We start from the raw sequence: 19204 nt of genomic DNA on the forward strand, positions 1-19204 counted from the left end.
TACCTGCCCCAGTGTGGGTGGGCCTCATCCAATCAGTTGAAGGCCTGAATAGAAGAAAAAGGCTGAGGGAGAAGGAACTCCTTTTGCCTGACTGCCTTCCAGCTGGGGCATTGTTGTTTGTTTTTTGTTTTCTGTGCCTCTGAACTGAATCTGAAACACTGGCTCTTGGCACCTGCCAGCTTTTAGACTTGAACTACATGAGCAGTCCTCCTGAGTCTTCAGCTTGCCAACTGCAGCTCTTGGGACTTCTCAGCCTTCAACATTGGGTGAGTCAACTCCTTATAAAAAAAAGTCTCTTTCTATATACATTCCATTGGTTCTGTTTCTCTGGAGAACCCTGACTAATATAGCACTCCTACCGGCATTCCCTGATCTTGGCCCTCTCTGCCTTTGGAGCATGACACGTGGAGTCTACACCGGCCATATACTGATACTGCCACCAGTTTTCCTGAGCCCTACTTTCTGTGCCATCACTCTCTGGAATCAGAATCACCTCTGAATTAGAAAAATAAAAATGATAATGTAAATGTCTAACATTAATGGGAACTTACTAGGACTCAAGGGCTATGCTAAGAACTGTATACCTATTTTCCAGCTAATGCAAAAATACAGCAAAATGTGGGGCAAGGAGGAGTGGAGAGTGAGATGAGCAAGAAGAAAGTATCAGTGCTCTGGCTGCCAGATAAGGGTCTACAGACTAAGTACCACCTGCCCAATATTCCAGCTGGTACACGTACAGGGCCTCTGAGCGCAAGAATCACTGGAATGGTAAAAGTCATACTCCTGCCTCCTTCCAGGTGGTTTAGGTAAACTGTGAAGCAGTGTCTGGGAGATTATAGCAAGCTGAGCTAGACGGTGAACTCTGTGAGGCTGATTACAATTGTATTTATTGACAATATATTCCCAGTACCTTGCACTGTGGCTGGCATCAGATAAGGGCTTAGTATTTCCCATTAATGTTTGTCAAATCTACTTTTCCATTGGTCAAGATTCACCCCAAATTCTAATAAGTTGTATAACTGTCTTAATTTTCCTTGGGATAACTTTTCTTCTTTATTCTGTAGTTTCCTAGCTATTTTAATGGGCAGTTGGGAGAAATTTTATATTTTTTTAAACCAGAAGTCACCTTAATGAATTTTAAATGATATTGTATCAAAGCTGAGGAATGGCTTTACTACAGATCAATAAGACTACACAGGTCACAAATGGAATTAGTTGGTTAATGCATACGAGTCAGAAATATGAAGTGGGGGGGCTCCCCTGGTGGCGCAGTGGTTAAGAATCCACCTGCCAATGCAGGGGACATGGGTTCGAGCCCTGGTCCAGGAAGATCCCACATGCTGCGGAGCAACTAAGCCTGTGCGCCACAACTACTGAGCCTGTGCTCTAGAGCCCACAAGCCACAACTACTGAGCCTGCGTGCCAAAACTACTGAAGCTGGTGCGCCTAGAGCCTGTGCTCCGCAACAAGAGAAGCCACCGCAGTGAGAAGCCCACGCACCGTAATGAAGAGCAGCCCCCACTGGCCGCAGCTAGAGAAAGCCCGCGCACAGCAACAAAGACCCAATGCAGCCAAAAATAAATAAATTTTAAAAAAAGAAAAAGAAATATGAAGGAGGAACGTGGTTTTGTGACTGAGTAAATACCTCCATTGGTCAGAGTCCATTTCTCATCTGTGCAATGAACAAAATTACAGCCACCCCCTTGGGTGTGTGTGTGTGTGTGTGTGTGTGTGTGTGTGTGTGTGTGTGTGTGTGTGTGTGTGTGTGTGTGTGTGTGTTGGGGGAAGAGGGGCTACAATATGTCTATTGCATGGCTACAAAACTGCTTTGCAAACTGCCTATCCTATATACATGTTAGATGTTTTGCCTGCTATCACTATGATCATTTTCTGTCTCGTGTGCTAATCTATGGACAACATCTTTCTGTGACCAAGATTCCAACCACATATTTTATCCTGTCGTTCCCAGAAGCAACAGTACAGTATTATACTCAATTTCTCTACCAGATTCAAGGGTCATGATCCCTTTGGCAGGGAGAGAGTTACTGTCAGGAATATCCTGTTGGATCCAGGACAAACCATTAAAAAGTTGCGTAAGTCTTTGTCAGCTCTGAGTTGTTATCCTGCAGGTGTTTTGCTATGTTGACACAGCTCATGTTTGCCCTGCTTTATTTATTGCTCTTTCTTTTGGAGGAAATCATAGAGAAAACAGGACTCATCCCACGGATGGAAACAGTTTCTCTATTTAGCTGCTGAACTCCTCGGGAAAGAGGGAAGAAATCAGTAAGAGACGCACGAATGAATAAAAAATATTCACCTTCAAAACACACTAAAAGAGCAATGAAGGATCCAGATTAGAAGAACCTGTGCCTAGTGGGAAGCAGCCGCAGAGCATCGGGAGATCAGCTCAGTGCTTTGTGACCACCTAGAGGGGTGGGATAGGGAGGGTGGGAGGGAGACGCAAGAGGGAGGGGGTACGTATACATATAGGTGATTCACTTTGTTGTACAGCAGAAACTAACACAACATTGTAAAGCAATTATACTCCAATAAAGATATTAAAAAAAAAAAGGAGAAGAACTTGTTCCAGAGGGACTCTTGAGCACCTGGAAATGCAGAGGAAAAAGTAAAAGCCAATTTGATTAATTTTAATTGAGTAAGTAATGCTTAATCACCAGTCATGTTCAAGGCTCTGACAGAGATACATAAAGGAAGTAAGATGCAGTTCCTGCCCTCATGTTGTTTATAGCTGAACAGAGACAATGAAGTGAGCAAACGATTCTAATATAAAGCAAACCACGAGAAAGTGGCTGTCGCCAACGTGACACCCCCATTCTAGTAGGTCTTTATTAATTATATGAACATATTTCTCAAATTATGTATTTTCTTGAAAATCATGTTAAAACCTTGTTCTCAAATACAGCACTTAATGAGTCCACTGAATAAACTTTCAGAGAATAAGATATGTGTTTGGGAAGAAATAAAGGTTTTAGAAAACCTAAGTAGCTTCTGTCCAGATGTCTGTCCCTGTGCTTGTTGATGGCCACTGGAAAGGCCGAGCATATAGGAAATAGTCTTCTTTCTAATATGAAAGGCATATTTGTGTCCCGTGGAATGAGAGGTATGTGTGGTATGAGAACAGGACCCAAGGTCACGGCAGGGCTCCCAGTTCTAACGCATATTTCCTGACTTAGGTCCCTCTGCGTGGATCATGGCTTGTTGGGTATTCACACTCACAACTTCTACTGCATTTGTCCTAGGATGCTTAATTATTCTTGTAACTTTTAATTGTTCTCCCCTTTCTTCACAGTTCTCTGTCTTTGTTATGGTGGAGTTTCATTTCAGCCTTGAAACCCTTTCCATCTCACCTCCATTTCAGTAGCATGTTTTACAACAAAAATTGGTTCAGCAATTTTTTATTTCTTGAAACTTTTAACTCTTTGATGAAGTAAAGGCTCAGAATTTTTATACAATTCTTATAAACAGATGCATTTTAAGTCTGAAGAGATGTCATATATTTAATGTCTTAACGAAGTAGAAATTTAAAGCCTACTTAAAAAATTAAATATTCAGAAACACAAGCTTTATAAACTGTCACTCATCATCTGTTACAAGATTAGTATTTGTCTCATTTGTAAAGAACACGTATGTAAGAATAAAATGCAGAAATCGAAAGCATACATCTTGAGCAAGTTTGATAAACGTATAATAAACCCATGAGACCACCACCCCAGTCAAGACAGCAAACATTTCCATCACTCCAGAAAGTTCTCTCATGTCTCTGCCAGTTACTCCTCAACACCCAGGGGCAACCACTGATCTGAATCCTATCACCATGGATTCATTTTGCCTGTTCTTTCACTTCCTGTATGGAGAGAGACAGTTTTTACGCTTTTGTGACTGCCTTCTTTCCACATTCTGTTTTTGAGATTGGTCAATATGGTTGAGTATGAATATACTGCACTATATGAATATACCACAAACTGTCCATTCAACTGCGGATGGATATTTGGGTTAGTTCTAGTTTTCGACTATTACTAATGAACATTTACAACTAACCCAAGTCCACTTTCAAGTAGTTTCCTCACATACATCCACTGATCAATTCTCTGCAGCATACCTGAGGCGGACCTTTCTCTTTTTGTGCAAAACTCTCCTCCTTATTACTCTGTCCTGAATACTCCAGCTCCCACAGTCTCTCTGGACTCTGAGTGCCACCTCCTCAATTCAAGAAGTCACTGGGTTTTGCCTGGTTTTCTCTCTCTGTGCTGAAACCTAGAAGCTCCCAAACTCTCTCAAGCTCATAAGCTTAGGCAATCATAGCGCTCCCCTTTCTTACCTTCTGTTTCTCAGGGATCACTGTCCTTCATTGCCTGATACTGTGTCTTCAAAGTCATTGTTTCATATATTTTGTGTGGGTTGATTTACTGATTTATTTATCGATTTTTGGTTGTTGCTTGGTTGTTGCAGGTGGGAGAGTAAAACTGAGCTGGAAGCAGAGGTTCGTATTTCATAATTTTATTTTTTTATAAATTTATTTATTTATTTTTGGCTGTGTTGGGTCTTTGTTGCTGTGCGAGGGCTTTCTCTAGTTGCAGCGAGCTGGGGCTACTCTTTGTTGTGGTGTGCGGGCTTCTCATCGCGGTGGCTTCTCTTGCTGCAGAGCACGGGCTCTAGGTGCATGGGCTTCAGTAGTTGTGGCACGGGGGCTCAGTAGTTGTGGCTCACAGGCTCTACAGTGCAGGCTCAGTAGTTGTGGGGCACGGGCTTAGTTGCTCTGCGGCATGTGGGATCTTCCCAGACCAGGGCTCGTACCCGTCTCCCCTGCAATGGCAGGTGGATTCTCAACCACTGCACCACCGGGGAAGCCCTTCATAATTTTTGATGCTATTTCAAATGGATTGTTATTTTCTTTTTTTCTTTCTTTTTTTTTTTTTTTTTTGTGGTATGCGGGCCTCTCACTGTTGTGGCCTCTCCCATTGCAGAGCACAGGCTCCAGACGCACAGGTTCAGCAGCCATGGCTCATGGGCCCAGCCGCTCCGCGGCATGTGGGATCTTCCCGGACCGGGGCACGAACCTGCGTCCCCTGCATCGGCAGGCGGACTCTCAACCACTGCACCACCAGGGAAGCCCTGTTAACTATTCTTTTTCCATTTGCTTGTTTCTAATACTTAGAAATACAACTGATTTTTTTTTCCATCTTAACCTCCAAACAAGTATGGTTTTAACAAGATCATTGGATCCCTGGACCACTGGATTAGGGAGGAAGAACTCACAGCTGAATGGAGAAATTACTAACAAGGCTACATGGAGGAGGTGGGACTTGAAAGATATGTAGAATATAGCATAGATAAAAGCTTCAGCATGAACAAAGCACAGAAGAAGGCATAACCAAGGATTCCAAGTTGTTCCATTTGAATGAAAGATCGATTGTGAGTAGAGGATTTGAGAAAAGGGAAGTCTCCACATGTATGATATACAAACATAAAACTTCTGTGGGAAAGCCTTCTCTGAGCCTCCAGATCAGGGGACGTTATTTGAAATAACCTTAACTTCTCATTCATAAAGTGCTGACAATTCGAATTAACTTTTTGTTTGCCCATTCATGCAATATTTGTCTGCCATACGAGACTGAAAATTCAGTGAGGGCCTGAATCAGGCCTGTTTTTCTCATCACTGTATTTCCAGCACTTAACAATGAATATTCATCGAAGGAATGAATAAATGGAACCAGGATAAGAAGTCTGAATTTGATTTCATATGCAATCAGAGTCTTTAAACGTATGTGCTGTAGGAGAATGATTTGTTCAGAGTTGTGTGTTAGGAAGGTTTTTCTGGCAGCATGTAGTGAATGAATTAGAGGGAAGCGAGGATGAAGAGAGGCTACGGGAATAGTTTCGACAGGAGGCAAGGTAAGCCTGAGCCATGGCGGTGTCATAGAAATTGGAAGGAAACAGATAAAAAGGATTCTGTGGAGGGCAAACCCACAAAATATGAAAATTGTGGAGGAGAAGGAACAGAGAAGTCACATATACCTGACATTTTGAGAGTGGGGAATTAGGAGGAAAATGGTGCCGTTTATAGAAATAGCAGTCTATTAGGAAGAGCTGGTTTTGGGGAGGGAGCTGTCAATCTTGAGTGTTAATCACCTACGGGCTTTCTAAGTGGCAACTGGAAACAGTGTGGATCTCGAAACAGAGCTGTGGATTAGGAACGTAGACATGAGAATCGTCCAGCTAAAGGGGATACTTAGCCAGGTGAGATTGGTGAGAGAGACAGAGAGAGAGGGAGAGGGAAAGGAGAAGGAGAAACCCAAAGACACAATTTCAGGGGTATTAACTTTAGGAGGCAGGAGAAAGTCTACAAAAGATAGGAATGAAGAAACTTTTCTAAAGTAGGGAACAGAACCCATAGAGTGTTACATTGTGAAAGGAGAGCGTTTGAGGCTACTTAGCTAAATATATAGAAAGCTTGAGTAACACGAAGACAGAAAGGGCCATTGGCTCTGATCATTAGACTATGAACAAACTTCAAGATAATAACACATGTATTCTAAGAATCACTTGGCTCTTAAAATAATCCATTAAGGCAAAGGGCGGGGGGCATTATTACCCCCACTATGTAGATGAAGCAGCAGAATCTCAGAGAGTTCAAGTGGCTTCCTCAAGGCCACACAGACATGAAGCATCAGAGCTGGATTGTACCCCAGTGCCATCCTTGATATCGTCCTCTAATACCACACTGCATCCGATTCTTTCTAAGATTCTTCAGAAAAATGTGTTTGTTCTCAGATCTATACTCTGTTTTAATTCACCTCATTATTGTCTATTTCCCTAGGAAGCTTATAAAAGCACTTGGATCCTGCTAATATAAAGATTGATATCAGTAGCTACTGTCAATAACTTAGAAGGAGTAAAGGCTCAGAATCCTTGTTTACCATCAGAGGGTGTTGTTTCTTGAAATAACACAGGTAAATAAATATTAGGGGATTTCTTTTTCTGTTACAGCAGCGAACACCAACTAAGGAGAAGGTCAAGTTTTCCTCATCAATTCTATAAGTTCCCTTAGGTTCAAACTTGATTAAGGACTCTGGTATTCACTTACTTCATCTAATTAGTGACTTACAGTTATTATCCTAAAGTCATATAAGAACATCAGTAGCATTTTAAATATCAGCAACACTTTATTATAGTACTATAAGGCCCAGAACAACAGGCTTGTTGTCCCAATGTTATCAAATATTCATCCTGAAAGGCACAGGTGTGTGGTGAGGGGTGGAGAAAAGGCTCAGAGGATTCTGGTTTACTAATTTACTATTTTTTTTAAATACAGATTTGTTATTTATTTATTATTATTGTTATTTGGCTGAGTCAGGTCTTAGTTGGGGCATGCGGGATCTTTATTGTGGTACGCGGGCTTCTCTCTAGTTGTGGTGTGTGTGTTTTCTCTCTCTAGTTGTGGCGCGCAGGCACCAGGGCACGTGGGCTCTGTAGTTTGCGGCACGCAGTCTCTCTAGCTGAGGCGCAAGGGCTCAGTAGTTGTGGCTCGCGGGCTTAGTTGCCCCGCAGCATGTGGGATCTTACTTCCCTGACTAGGGATCGAACTCACATCCCCTGCATTAGAAGGCGGATTCTTTACCACTGGACCACCAGGGAAGTCCCCTACTTTTTTTCTTTTTTTTCTTTTTTTTTTTATCTTAAGAAAGAAGAAAGACATCGGAGAGAATTAAGCTGATAGGCTTGGTCACTGTCTTAAATAAGAAGCTAATATGAGATGATAATATGAACAATATGTGCTGTTGTCATCTTCCAAAACTTCTATAACAAATAAACAAGAAAATAACTGTTCTACCTGTAGAATCTGTTGTTAGAATCTGTGAGTAGAGTCTTGGGGCTGCTGATTTCTGTGATGGGCATTTACATGTAGGAAGAATTGACCCCATAGCAATCAGTGGTCATTAAAATGCTTCCTATGAGTCCGAAGAGGCTGGTTCATTTAGTTCAGAGAAGAGTTGCAGTTACTGTCCTGAAAGGCTTCATGTCAAGGCCTCACAGAAGGAGGGCAGCCCCTCTGAGCAAGAGAGAGCTCTTTATCATGAGCAAATAAAGGTGTGAGCATGCTCTGAAAGGTATGCATAGCTGTCTCACTAGTGCCTCAGAACGTAAAGCTCACACCGCAGTTTTGGGTAGTTTGTTCTTTCTTTGGGGGTCTCCATTTGGTGGGTATGCTGACCCCTTTGACTAGGACTACAATTTCTTTATGAATTGGTATGATTTTTCAGAAGAAAATGAGGACAATTTTAAGAGCATCTCCATGGATATTCACTTTCCCCTTTTCCAAAAAGTAACGAGACAAGCCTACAGGCTTGGTTCCATTTTGGTCAAACTGCAAATACGTGGCATTTTAGGAATCTCGGGCTGTTTTATTCTTCGCGCCCATTTAACCGCAGTTTGGTGACTGGGGTGCGATGGAATAAAGCAGTTCTGTAGAATCAGTGCAGTCCTGTTTCCGGGAGTTTGTAGCAACTATGGCTTCAGGAGAGAGTGGGAAAAAGAAACACACTTAGCAACTCAAAGGCCAGCTGCTTCAAAACTGGCTTGGACTTTCTGCACTCATCACCACGACGGTTTCTTTTTTGTTGCTGTTGTTCTAAATTGTAAACAGACTTGTGTGGATTCTTCTTTTGTATATTTATATTTGGGGAAGGAGCAGATGGGGGCATTCCTCTTTTCTACATTTATATAAACTTCAGAAATCTAAAAACGTAAGGCCCAGATTTCATATTTTTTGAAAACTAAGAGAAAAGACTTGAAAGAAATGTAATTGATGACTACTGGTACCATTTCCTTCCACTTTAAGGGAAACTGGATAATAGTATCCTCCCCCTAAGTAACACTCTCTAGCCTAGAGTGTCAAAGAGCTTTAGAAAACATTAATTTAGACTCAGGGACCTCAACTGTACTGACCTGCATTATAAGGAATGCAAGAGAAATGTGATACAGAAGCTTAATTAGTAGAGGTTAACTGAATTACCCAAGTTTATACAGCAGCATGCCTGGAGGTTACCCATTCACTGAGTGTCCCCTCTTTAGGTCTGGGTAAAGCTCTTGAAATTGAATTCCCATTACTATGGTGCATCCAATAATTTTGTACCTTCTATGATACCCAAAGATATATATCTTTTATATATACATCATGATGGGGCACCCTCACAATATGGTAGAAAGTGTGCTGCCTGGAAATACAGAACCTAATCCCAGCTACACCGTTGCCTGAGTTCTGCGGCCTCCAGTATGGCATTTTCACAGGACCCTAGACATCATTTTGGAGAAACCGTAAAAATAAAGGGTATAGTAGATATTTGGGAGGTAACTCACCAAAATTTATTCTTTTCTTCTGCTTAAAGTACTCTGAGGTTTTTTTGGATTTTTTTGCAGGGCGGGGGGGGGGGATCTCTTTATGAATCTATTGTATATTAGTCATGAAATTATAGTAATTACAGTGGGATTGACCCAGGCATGGGCCTGATTGGCTTAAACCCAGAACGTTCTATCTCTCTCGCCACAGGATTACTGAGAGATAAACATCATTAAATTTGGGTCAGTGAGACATGTCCATACAGAGGGTAAGACTTCTGAGAAGTTATTTCCCTCACTCTTCTAAGTACTCCCCCCACCCCACCCACCCAAGTTCTTCTTCCTCTGATGGGAAGGTCTGGAACTACTAGCTATTGTCACCATGAATGGATCTGACCTTAAGACAAGCTGAGGCACTGGGGGTAGGGGAGGAAGTGAGGGGAGGGTAGACATGAGAGATAAACAGGAGGAGGAACCCACATGGCTTTAAGAACCCTGAGTAAGTCCTGGATTATCCAACTATGTGAACCAAAAAATTCCCCACTCTTCCATTCTTTGGTTAAGTCATTTGGGGCCAGGTTTTCTTCTACCTGCAACCAAAAGCATCCTTATTGCTACAAAGGGGTTGAATTAGAATGTAGTCACTACAACCACACTGGCCAATAGAAATTTCTGTGATGGTGAAAATATTCTGTAAAGGCACTGACCAACATGGTAGCTACACGTGTCTGTTGAGTTGTAGCTGGTGAATGAGAAAAGCAGTTTTTGATCGAATTAGTTAAAATTTCAATAGTCACATACAGCTAGTGGCTACTATTCTGGACAGCACATCACTGGATAGACTTTAAGATCTCTGATAGTTCTAACATTGTTTGATTTTATGAGTGTACTCAGTGCCCGTAACACCCACGAATAGATCCAAATGTGACTGAAACTAAAATCTTTTGCCAACACACACAAGACATCTGATTTCCAGTAAGAAGGGAGACATGAGGTTTATGTTTTCAATTAAAGCTGCTATGGCAGCTAATTTATGAGCAGATGATAAAAAGATCAATATGCACTACTTCTTTCCACATTAGGCATTTTATAGCTGGGAGGACTTGGACAAACTACATGAAATCTCTAATGATATTTTGAGGATTAACTGAGATAATGCATGTAAAGGATTCAGCACAGAATCTTGCCCAGAATAAACTTCAGTGAATGGCAGTTGTGCCTGCTGCCACTACTGTTACTCAAGACAGACATTGATGACCAAATGTCACCACCCCTTAGTATCTAGAAACGCCTCTATCTGACTGAGTAGACCAGTGATAGATCACTGACATATTGAAGTTGGAAAAGGCTTAGAGAGCAAGCAATCCAATGAGATATAGTTGCAGAGGGTTAAACTAAGTCTCAGTCATCCAAGTGACCAGGAAGTTAGTACAGGAGAGAAATTAAAACCAAGACCTCCTGGTTCAAAATTCAGGGCCCTGGGTATTTTCTTTTACTGTACTTTATTTTGCTTCACGTTTCCCCAGATTTTTCACACTTCCTGGCATTTTCTATTCAACTTAGCAAACAAGTTAATACTGGTGACTTATAGAAAACTCCATTTGCATTCTAGGCAGTTTTACAATAAGATAATCTTTTCCAGATCACTTAACCTCATGGTTAACTCTACCTTCACTCTTCAAGAAGTGATGGGGGGGCTTCCCTGGTGGCGCAGTGGTTGGGAGTCCGCCTGCCGATGCAGGGGACACGGGTTCATGCCCCAGTGCGGGAAGATCCCACATGCCGCGGAGAGGCTGGGCCCGTGAGCCATGGCCGCTGAGCCTGCGTGTCCGGAGCCTGTGCTCCACAACGGGAGAGGCCACAACAGTGAGAGGCCTGCATACCGCAAAAGAAAAAAAAAAAAAAGAAGTGATGGGAAGGCTTTGGTTGTCAATGTTATTCAATGTCTGGAGCATAGCTGTTTAAAAGATTTCAAAAATTCAACACTGTTTGGATCTCTTTCTCTATTTCCTTTTTTTTTTTTTCTTAGCAGAGACAAAAATCTTTTTCTTGAGTTTCTAGTATTGTATTATTATGGTCAAAGGTGGAATCGTGGTATAAATTCCTTACCGGATCACAGATTTTCCTCTTTACTTCCTTCTCTTGTTCATGGGCTGCCATTTTGTCGCTTTCAAAATGGAGCAAACAAGGCTTAAAAACAAAATCCCTGCTGATTCAACACTGAGTTAGTTCATCTATGGGTCAAGGTGACAGGACATAGCTCACTAACAATTTATCACTAAATAAGCAGATACGGTTTGTTCCGCACCTCCAAGTTCAGAAGTTTCAAAGTCATCTCAATTCTGCCCATGGCACTAGAGGGATGAACTGGTTAGAGTGTGAATTTTGCAGCTGCACTACCTCATTAAAAAGTTATTATTAGGGCTTCCCTGGTGGCGCAGTGGTTGAGAGTCTGCCTGCAGATGCAGGGGACACAGGTTCGTGCCCCGGTCCGCGAGGATCCCACGTGCCGCGGAGCGGCTGGGCCCGTGAGCCATGGCCGCTGAGCCTGCACGTCCGAAGCCTGTGCTCCGCAACGGGAGAGGCCACAGCAGTGAGAGGCCCGCGTACCGCAAAAAAAAAAAAAAAAGTTATTATTAGATTGATATTCTTATTAGTGATCAACACATTACGGCAGAAAGTCAGAATGAAGAGGTGAGACCCCATATGAGTTAATTTTGCATTACATTGCTTCTACATGGATCTATACCTTTTAAGCTACTGTATGAAATTAACTACAAGTATTTTGAAGGAAAGATCTGATTTACAGAGACTTTTTTTGTCTTGCCATCCATCTCAGGCCATACCAGATGTTCTAAGAGGATCACCTCAACTACCTGAAAAGGGAGAAAGAGTCCTATTCTTCCATACTCTTAAAAAAAAAATTATATGTATATATATATGTATATATATATATATACACACATATATATATATAATATCAGTAGACCGTTCTTTCCATGGCTGTAAGAAAGAGAAAAAAGGTGTTCCTAGGGCTGCTACATCTTTTTCCTGTCTCATAAGGAAGTTTAGGGGAACAAACATTTTCTCCAAATAAATGTGTGCCTTTTTTGATGCCAAAGAATTGGTTTTCCCAAACATTGTTACATATTAGTCTTCTAAGATGACACACACAGACTATATATATATATATATATATATAGTCTTCTAAGATGATACACACAGACTATATATATATATATATAGTCTTCTAAGATGATACACACAGACTATATATATATATATAGTCTTCTAAGATGATACACACAGACTATATATATATATATAGTCTTCTAAGATGATACACACAGACTATATATATATATATATATATATAGTCTTCTAAGATGATACACACAGACTATATATATATATATATATATATAGTCTTCTAAGATGATACACACAGACTATATATATATATAGTCTGTGTGTATCATCTTAGAAGACTATATATATATATATATATATATATTTCAACTACTTTAGGGTTTAAATTGGCTTTGGGTGGCTAGGGTGGAAACTAATCATGGATTTCAAAATTATTTCTAGGAAATATCACCCAAGCTCCAAAAAGGAGACTACAAATTTTCAGAACAAACTCCACTGGAGAAGCTGGGAACTTGCTATATTTCAATCAGGTTTAAAATCTGAATGATATTAGCTCAAACATTTTTTAACAATATAATTAAATTTATGAGCAACAGTACAAAATAAAATAACAAATTCTAAAAATATAATAATGAAGGTTATATGAAAAACTTTAAAATGTAAAGCATTAATGCACACGAAAGGCTACCAGGCCTCTTCAGGAAGGCATTTGAACACTGGTAACCAAAAAAATGTCCTATTGGAAAAATAAATGTTATGGTTGATATACACATCCAAAAGATGCGATAGGTCAATGTTAATCATATCATCCATTGCAGTTTCTTCACTTTGAAAGCACTGAGAGATCCAGTAGTGAGTCATAACTGTTATTTCCAAACTAGATCAATTCTGAAGGAAACCTATTCCTGAGACTAACTGATAAATGTCATTTGTAATGGGAAACATTTGCTTTCTGGCTAGTTAAGTGCATTTAGGTAGACAGTAATGAGTTGCAGCTGAAGGGTGGAGCTCCTCTAAAAGGAAGTATACTTTTTCTTTGCCAAATATAATGAAAAAAGTATGACTTCCAACTGGCCCACTATTGATATTCATTCAAGAAAGATTCTTGCAATATGACTCTTTCACAGGAAAAAAAAAAACACTGGAAAATCAGAAGAGTGGATTATTACAGTTCAATAAACAGTGAGGAGATGTAAGAAGAATAATCCCGATTTATCACTATAGAAACGAAGACACAGATGAAAACAAAAAATAGACACGGCTTAAAGTACAGGAAAATAAGTGTATGATAAACCACATATTAGAATGGGCTAATTTTTGTTTTAGTTACAAATAAATCCAAAATCTCAGGTGCTCAAGACAATAACGGTTTATTTTTCACTCTGCTCCACGTCTGGCATGGGTTTGCAAGGGGGGGTTTGCTCATCCTTAAAAACACTGACTTGAGGGAAGTTTCTAGTTGGTATGCCGCAGGGATCTAGTCTGTTAAACATTTCTCCTGGTGATCTGATTTAGGACACTGACTGAACTCCAATTATGTTTGCAGACAAACGATGGCAGACTGGAAGATGTAGCTAATATGGCCTTAATAGGCTGTAACAATGGGTCCAAGAAAACAAGTTGAGGTTTCAAAGAGTTAAAAGTATAACCCTACACTTGAGTCTAAACGATGTAAACCATATATCCCAAAGAGGGGACATATTAAAAAAAATTTTTTTTTTCTCGTAGGAGATATGGTTTAGAAAGAGAACGTACGGGAAAGATTTCAGGATTTCAATTTACTATAAGCACGATCTGAGTCATCAGGGTTAAGTGATTGTGAAAATAACCAGGTGAAACTGAGTTGAAAAGCAATCACATGAAGAGTCCCTGAAAGTCTTTCTTGAGGCCAGAGTTTACCAGGGGATTTGCATTTACTTCTCAGGACCATATTTTAATCAGGGGACAATGACAAATGAGAACAGGGTCACTCAGGATGGCGGGGAAGAATCACATCACATGAAGGATAGTTGAAGGATCTAAGGGTGTGGAACCTGAAAATATAAGACTAAAGAAAAGGTGGTCTTCAAGTATCAGAAAATCTGGTATGAAATCCCATGAAAGAAAGATGACACTTGCTCCCTCTTCTCCCAGAGGGCAGAATCATTCATTCATTCATTCATCATTCAACAAACATGTATTGAGCACCTATTACTTTTTACTAAGCAAGATTTTAGAGGTACAGGAATAAAAGCAACCCCAAAAATACAGTCTAATGCAGACGAAGGACAAGTTCCAGCTTTCTGAAACTTGCATTTATGTCTCTCATGGCAGCACTGTTCCTTGGGCTGGCATAGCCCCCGGGCAATGTGCTGTCTTCTGTGTGGGACTGGTTTATTGTTCAGACTCATGGTCTGTATGGTGTACCTGACCCTGTCACCATCCAGCAAAAATCTTTCAAAAGCTCCCAGTTACCTTTACAATAAAATCTAAAATCCCAAGGGCACCCAAGGCTGTTTTCAAAATCTCTGTTTTCATCAATATCTCCTGCCACCCCTAACGCCAGCTATTTTACTTTTTTTTTTTTTTTTTGCGGTACGCGGGCCTCTCACTGTTGTGGCCTCTCCCGTTGCGGAGCACAGGCTCTGGACGCGCAGGCTCAGCGGCCATGGCTCACGGGCCAGCCGCTCCGCGGCATGTGGGATCTTCCCGGACCGGGGCACGAACCCGTGTCCCCTGCGTCGGCAGATGGACTCTCAGCCACTGCGCCACCAGGGAAGCCCTCCAGCTATTTTAAATTAATTTCAGTTCCCTAAGTGTGCCGTGCTTTCTCGCTGCCTTCACAACGCTGTGTGCCCTTCCTCATTGCCAGCCCCCCAGCTGACTTCTGTTTTTCCAACATGACAACTCAGTCACTGCCTACATCGGGAAGCCTCCATGACTCCCACTGGCGGTGTTCCATGACCCTTCCTCCGGGCTCCGTGGCACACAGTGCCCCTTCGTTACTTATCCTAGTGAACTGTCAGTTACCTAGAAACTCCCTGAAGACAGGAGTGTTTCCTCTTGGTACGTCAGCACCAGCTGCAGTGGGTGGCACAGAGCTGGTCCTCAGAAGTGCCTGTGAAACGTATCAACGAATGAAGGGTTCCGACTGAGGCAACAGGTAAGTATTCCCTGTAACAACTTTCAACGAAGTATAATCTATAAAAACATTGAATCACTATGTTGTACACCTGAATCTAATACTGTAAATCAACTATACTTCAGTTAAAAATAAACAGATCAGTATTCCCAAAGACTGAGCTGTTCACTGACTTTCAACTTTTGAAAATGAATCTAAATAAAGGAAATGTGAGAGAGATCTTCAGAAACTCACTTCTAAGGTCAAGACCACCGTTGACTTCCAGGCAACAGGCATCCTAAATCAGCCAGGTAACAGGAAGCACTCCCCGAAACTTGCTTCACAGGGACGCAGGGAGAGGATGAGGATGGATTATTGACAGTCATCATCAAAAGGTGATATCCATTCGCTGCTTTGTAAGTTGTGCTGGCGTCGCAGGGGGCATCCAGCATTTCTCTCCCGTGTGAAGGCTGGCACCAGGCAGTCCATGCGTCGGGGCAGTAAAACAATCTCGCATGAAGGGCAGCACGTTGTCCGTGGGCAGTGCCAGCCCAAGGAAACAGTGCTGCCTTTGAGAGACACAAAGAGCCACTGTCCTTGCCTCTTTTTTTCTTCTTCGAAAACTGTAAGAGTCCAAAACTCGCTGTGGAGATAACAAAGGCTCCTCGCAGGCTGAGCAGAAGGCTGTAGTCAGTTCACCTGTAGAGCCCCAGCCAAAACGAGCCCACGGGCCACAGCCCACAAGATTAAGGTAGTCAAGCATCCTTTTCACCTGGACTGTAATCTGAAAGAAAAATAAGCTTTGCAGAAAAAAAAAAGAATGTCCCTTTTTTTCTCTGCCTCTATCGGTTCTGGACTGCCCTGTTCTCAACAACAAAGAGAACTGGCTCCCACAAGCCAGGATGTCTTCTTGGTAATGTTTACCGCACATGCTGGTATCTTCCACGATGCTTCCATTATATTCACTTACTATAAAAAGACTTAGCAGTTATTTCAGCAAAGACTGAGGGACCATCCATAGAGCAGGTCCTGCACTAAATGGGAGGTTGGACTGACTGACCACTGAGATCCCTTCCTGGTTCTGTAATTAGAAGGCTGGGAGAGGGAACTTGTAATTCATTCAAACCTGTGGTCACCCGGTAGTCACATTAATAGCCAAATGGCTCAACTGTGGAGAGTGCCGCCAAGGATTCAAGTGCAGAGGGCAAGAGAGGTTAGGAGAGAACAGAGGGAAGAGGAGGGCTAAGAGACAGGGCTGAAGCAAAGAAGAAAACTGACTTCAGTCTACACTGGGCACTCGCTATGTTTCACGCAGGAGCTCGCAACACAGAGATGAAATTCACATTGCTTTGAGGCAAGGAGTGAACAGAGACCTGTACCCAGGCCACTCCGACGCAATGGAATGGGTGCCACGGTACTTCTGTGCCGTGCAGGTGGCACAGAGTGTCTGCAGGCAGCATAAAACAAGACTTCAATGAGGTGACGAGTGAGCTTAAGCTTAAGAATGAAAAACAGCTGATTTAACTTGGAAGGAGGGCTTGGGAAGATAGCCTACATAGAAAGGATTGCAAAGGCAAAGTAGTGAAGCATGAGAGAACGTGGCAGGCGTGAAGAGCTGCAGGTGGTTCCTTGGCATGGTTGGTGTAGAGGACACCTGTGAAAAGACGGCAGCAGTATTGGGAAATAGGTGGCTACCAGACTGTGAAGCTCTTTCTTGCTCTGTGTAGCAGTGGGGAACTCACTGTCAGTGTTGAGAAGATATGGGTCCCAGATCCACGGGGAAGAAGAATTGCTTCCTGGCAGTGACCTGGGGAGCAAGTGGGCAAGACTTCAGACAGGGAAAGAGACTACAGGCACTGGACTTCGCAGCCGGAGACAGGAGGGAAGGGGGCAGGGCACAACCTTTAAGAGAATGACAAAGCCGTTAAGGATGCAGCAAAAACTGGGTAGAGGCTTCCCTGGTGGCGCAGTGGTTGAGAGTCCGCCTGCCGACGCAGGGGACACGGGTTCGTGCCCCGGTCCGGGAAGATCCCACATGCCGCGGAGCGGCTGGGCCCGTGAGCCATGGCCGCTGAGCCTGCGCGTCCGGAGCCTGTGCTCCGCAACGGGAGAGGCCACAACAGTGAGAGGCCCGCGTACTGCAAACAAACAAACAAAACTGGTTAGAACTGACGAGGTCTAAGATGGCGGAACATTCAACTTCCAGTGGACCTGGAGCCTCATTATTCACTCACTGTAATACATTCGCAGATGCTAAATGACACACCCACAGGCGCCACTACAGTTCCAAGCCCGACCATAAAAGGCCAAAAAGTGGGCTGTGGCCCAATTCCTAGAAATCCCCACCCCTTCTCCAAAAGAGCTGGGATAATCCTCCCATTCATGAGCCTGTGAAATTACCCAGGGACTTCCCTGGTGGCGCAGTGGTTAAGAATCCACCTGCCAACGCAGGGGACACGGTTCGAGCCCTGGTCCGGGAAGATCCCACATGCTGTGGAGCAACTGGGCCCGTGAGCCACAACTACTGAGCCGGTGCTCTAGAGCCCACGCTCTGCAACAAGAGAAGCCATTGCAGTGAGGAGCCCATGCACCGCAACGAAGAGTAGCCCCCGCTCACTGCAACTAGAGAAAGCCTGTGCACAGCAACGAAGACCCAATGCAGCCAAAAATAAATAAAACTTATAAAACAGAAAGAAAGAAAGAAAAGAGCAATTACCCAGCCGGTAAAAACTAACCACTCCATATTTCAGGGCCTCTTGCCTTCTGAGATGGCCCACACTCTGTGGAGTGTGCTTCTCCCAGGGCCGTTCTTGCCTTTTGAGAGGAACCTCGTGCTCTCTATGGACGTGTATCTCTCTAAATAAATCCACTTCTTACCTATCACTTTGTCTCTCACTGAATTCTCTCTGCGCTGAGACATAAAGAACCTGAGCTTCATTTAAGTCCTGAGACCAGGTGTGTGATTTCAATTAAAAGACAGTGGGTTCAAGTCCCATTCTGGGTTTTGGCTGGGTCCGAGTCCAGGCCCATGGGTTCAGAATAGTCCCAACCTGAGGTGTGCGGCTGCATACTCACAGATGCTCTTATCTCAAATGTGGACGAAGAATGTCATCTTGCCATATCAGCAAACAAAGCCCACTGCAGCCTCTCCAGCTGTGCACCCTGAGGGGATTCAGGATGGAGAAACATAGGTGGCTGGCCCTAGACAGCTAAGGTGCCTATCAAAGGAATGATTTCAATGAGCCCAGATTCTTGCATCTTCCCAGAGCATGAAATTCATTAACTTGAGATGTCTGGGTTTTCTTTAATTAACAGTAATCCTGTGATGTTTCCACTACTGGTTTTTGTTGCAAAAACTCCTATATCTCCTGGCTTCTCCATTTTCTCTTTGGAACAGTCCCTCAGAGCGATCTGAGAGGCTGTCTCCCGGGCTTTCGTCCTTAGTCATTCTGCCAAATAAAACATAATTCTCAACTCTTAAGTTGTGCATTTTTTTTTTTCAGTCCATAGAAGCATGGCAGGAGAGTGACTGAAAGGCCCATGTGGGCAAGGGCAAGAGACACCTCAAAGATAGACTAGAATCCCTCACCCACAACT

General features: G+C 42.7%; 1 protein-coding gene across 1 annotated transcript in view; it reads right to left on the minus strand.

Annotated features, from left to right (window-relative positions):
• The window catches only part of ARHGAP21 (Rho GTPase activating protein 21), a 168371-nt gene extending 152297 nt beyond the window's left edge, over positions 1-16074 (minus strand). The window contains exon 1 of the mRNA XM_067703274.1: positions 15863-16074. The gene's annotated coding sequence lies outside the window, so the exon portion shown is untranslated. The remainder of the gene's footprint in view (positions 1-15862) is intronic.
• Positions 16075-19204: the final 3130 nt, after the last annotated feature.

The sequence above is a fragment of the Pseudorca crassidens genome, chromosome 1 (assembly GCF_039906515.1).
Source record: "Pseudorca crassidens isolate mPseCra1 chromosome 1, mPseCra1.hap1, whole genome shotgun sequence".
Classification (NCBI taxonomy): Eukaryota; Metazoa; Chordata; class Mammalia; order Artiodactyla; family Delphinidae; genus Pseudorca; species Pseudorca crassidens.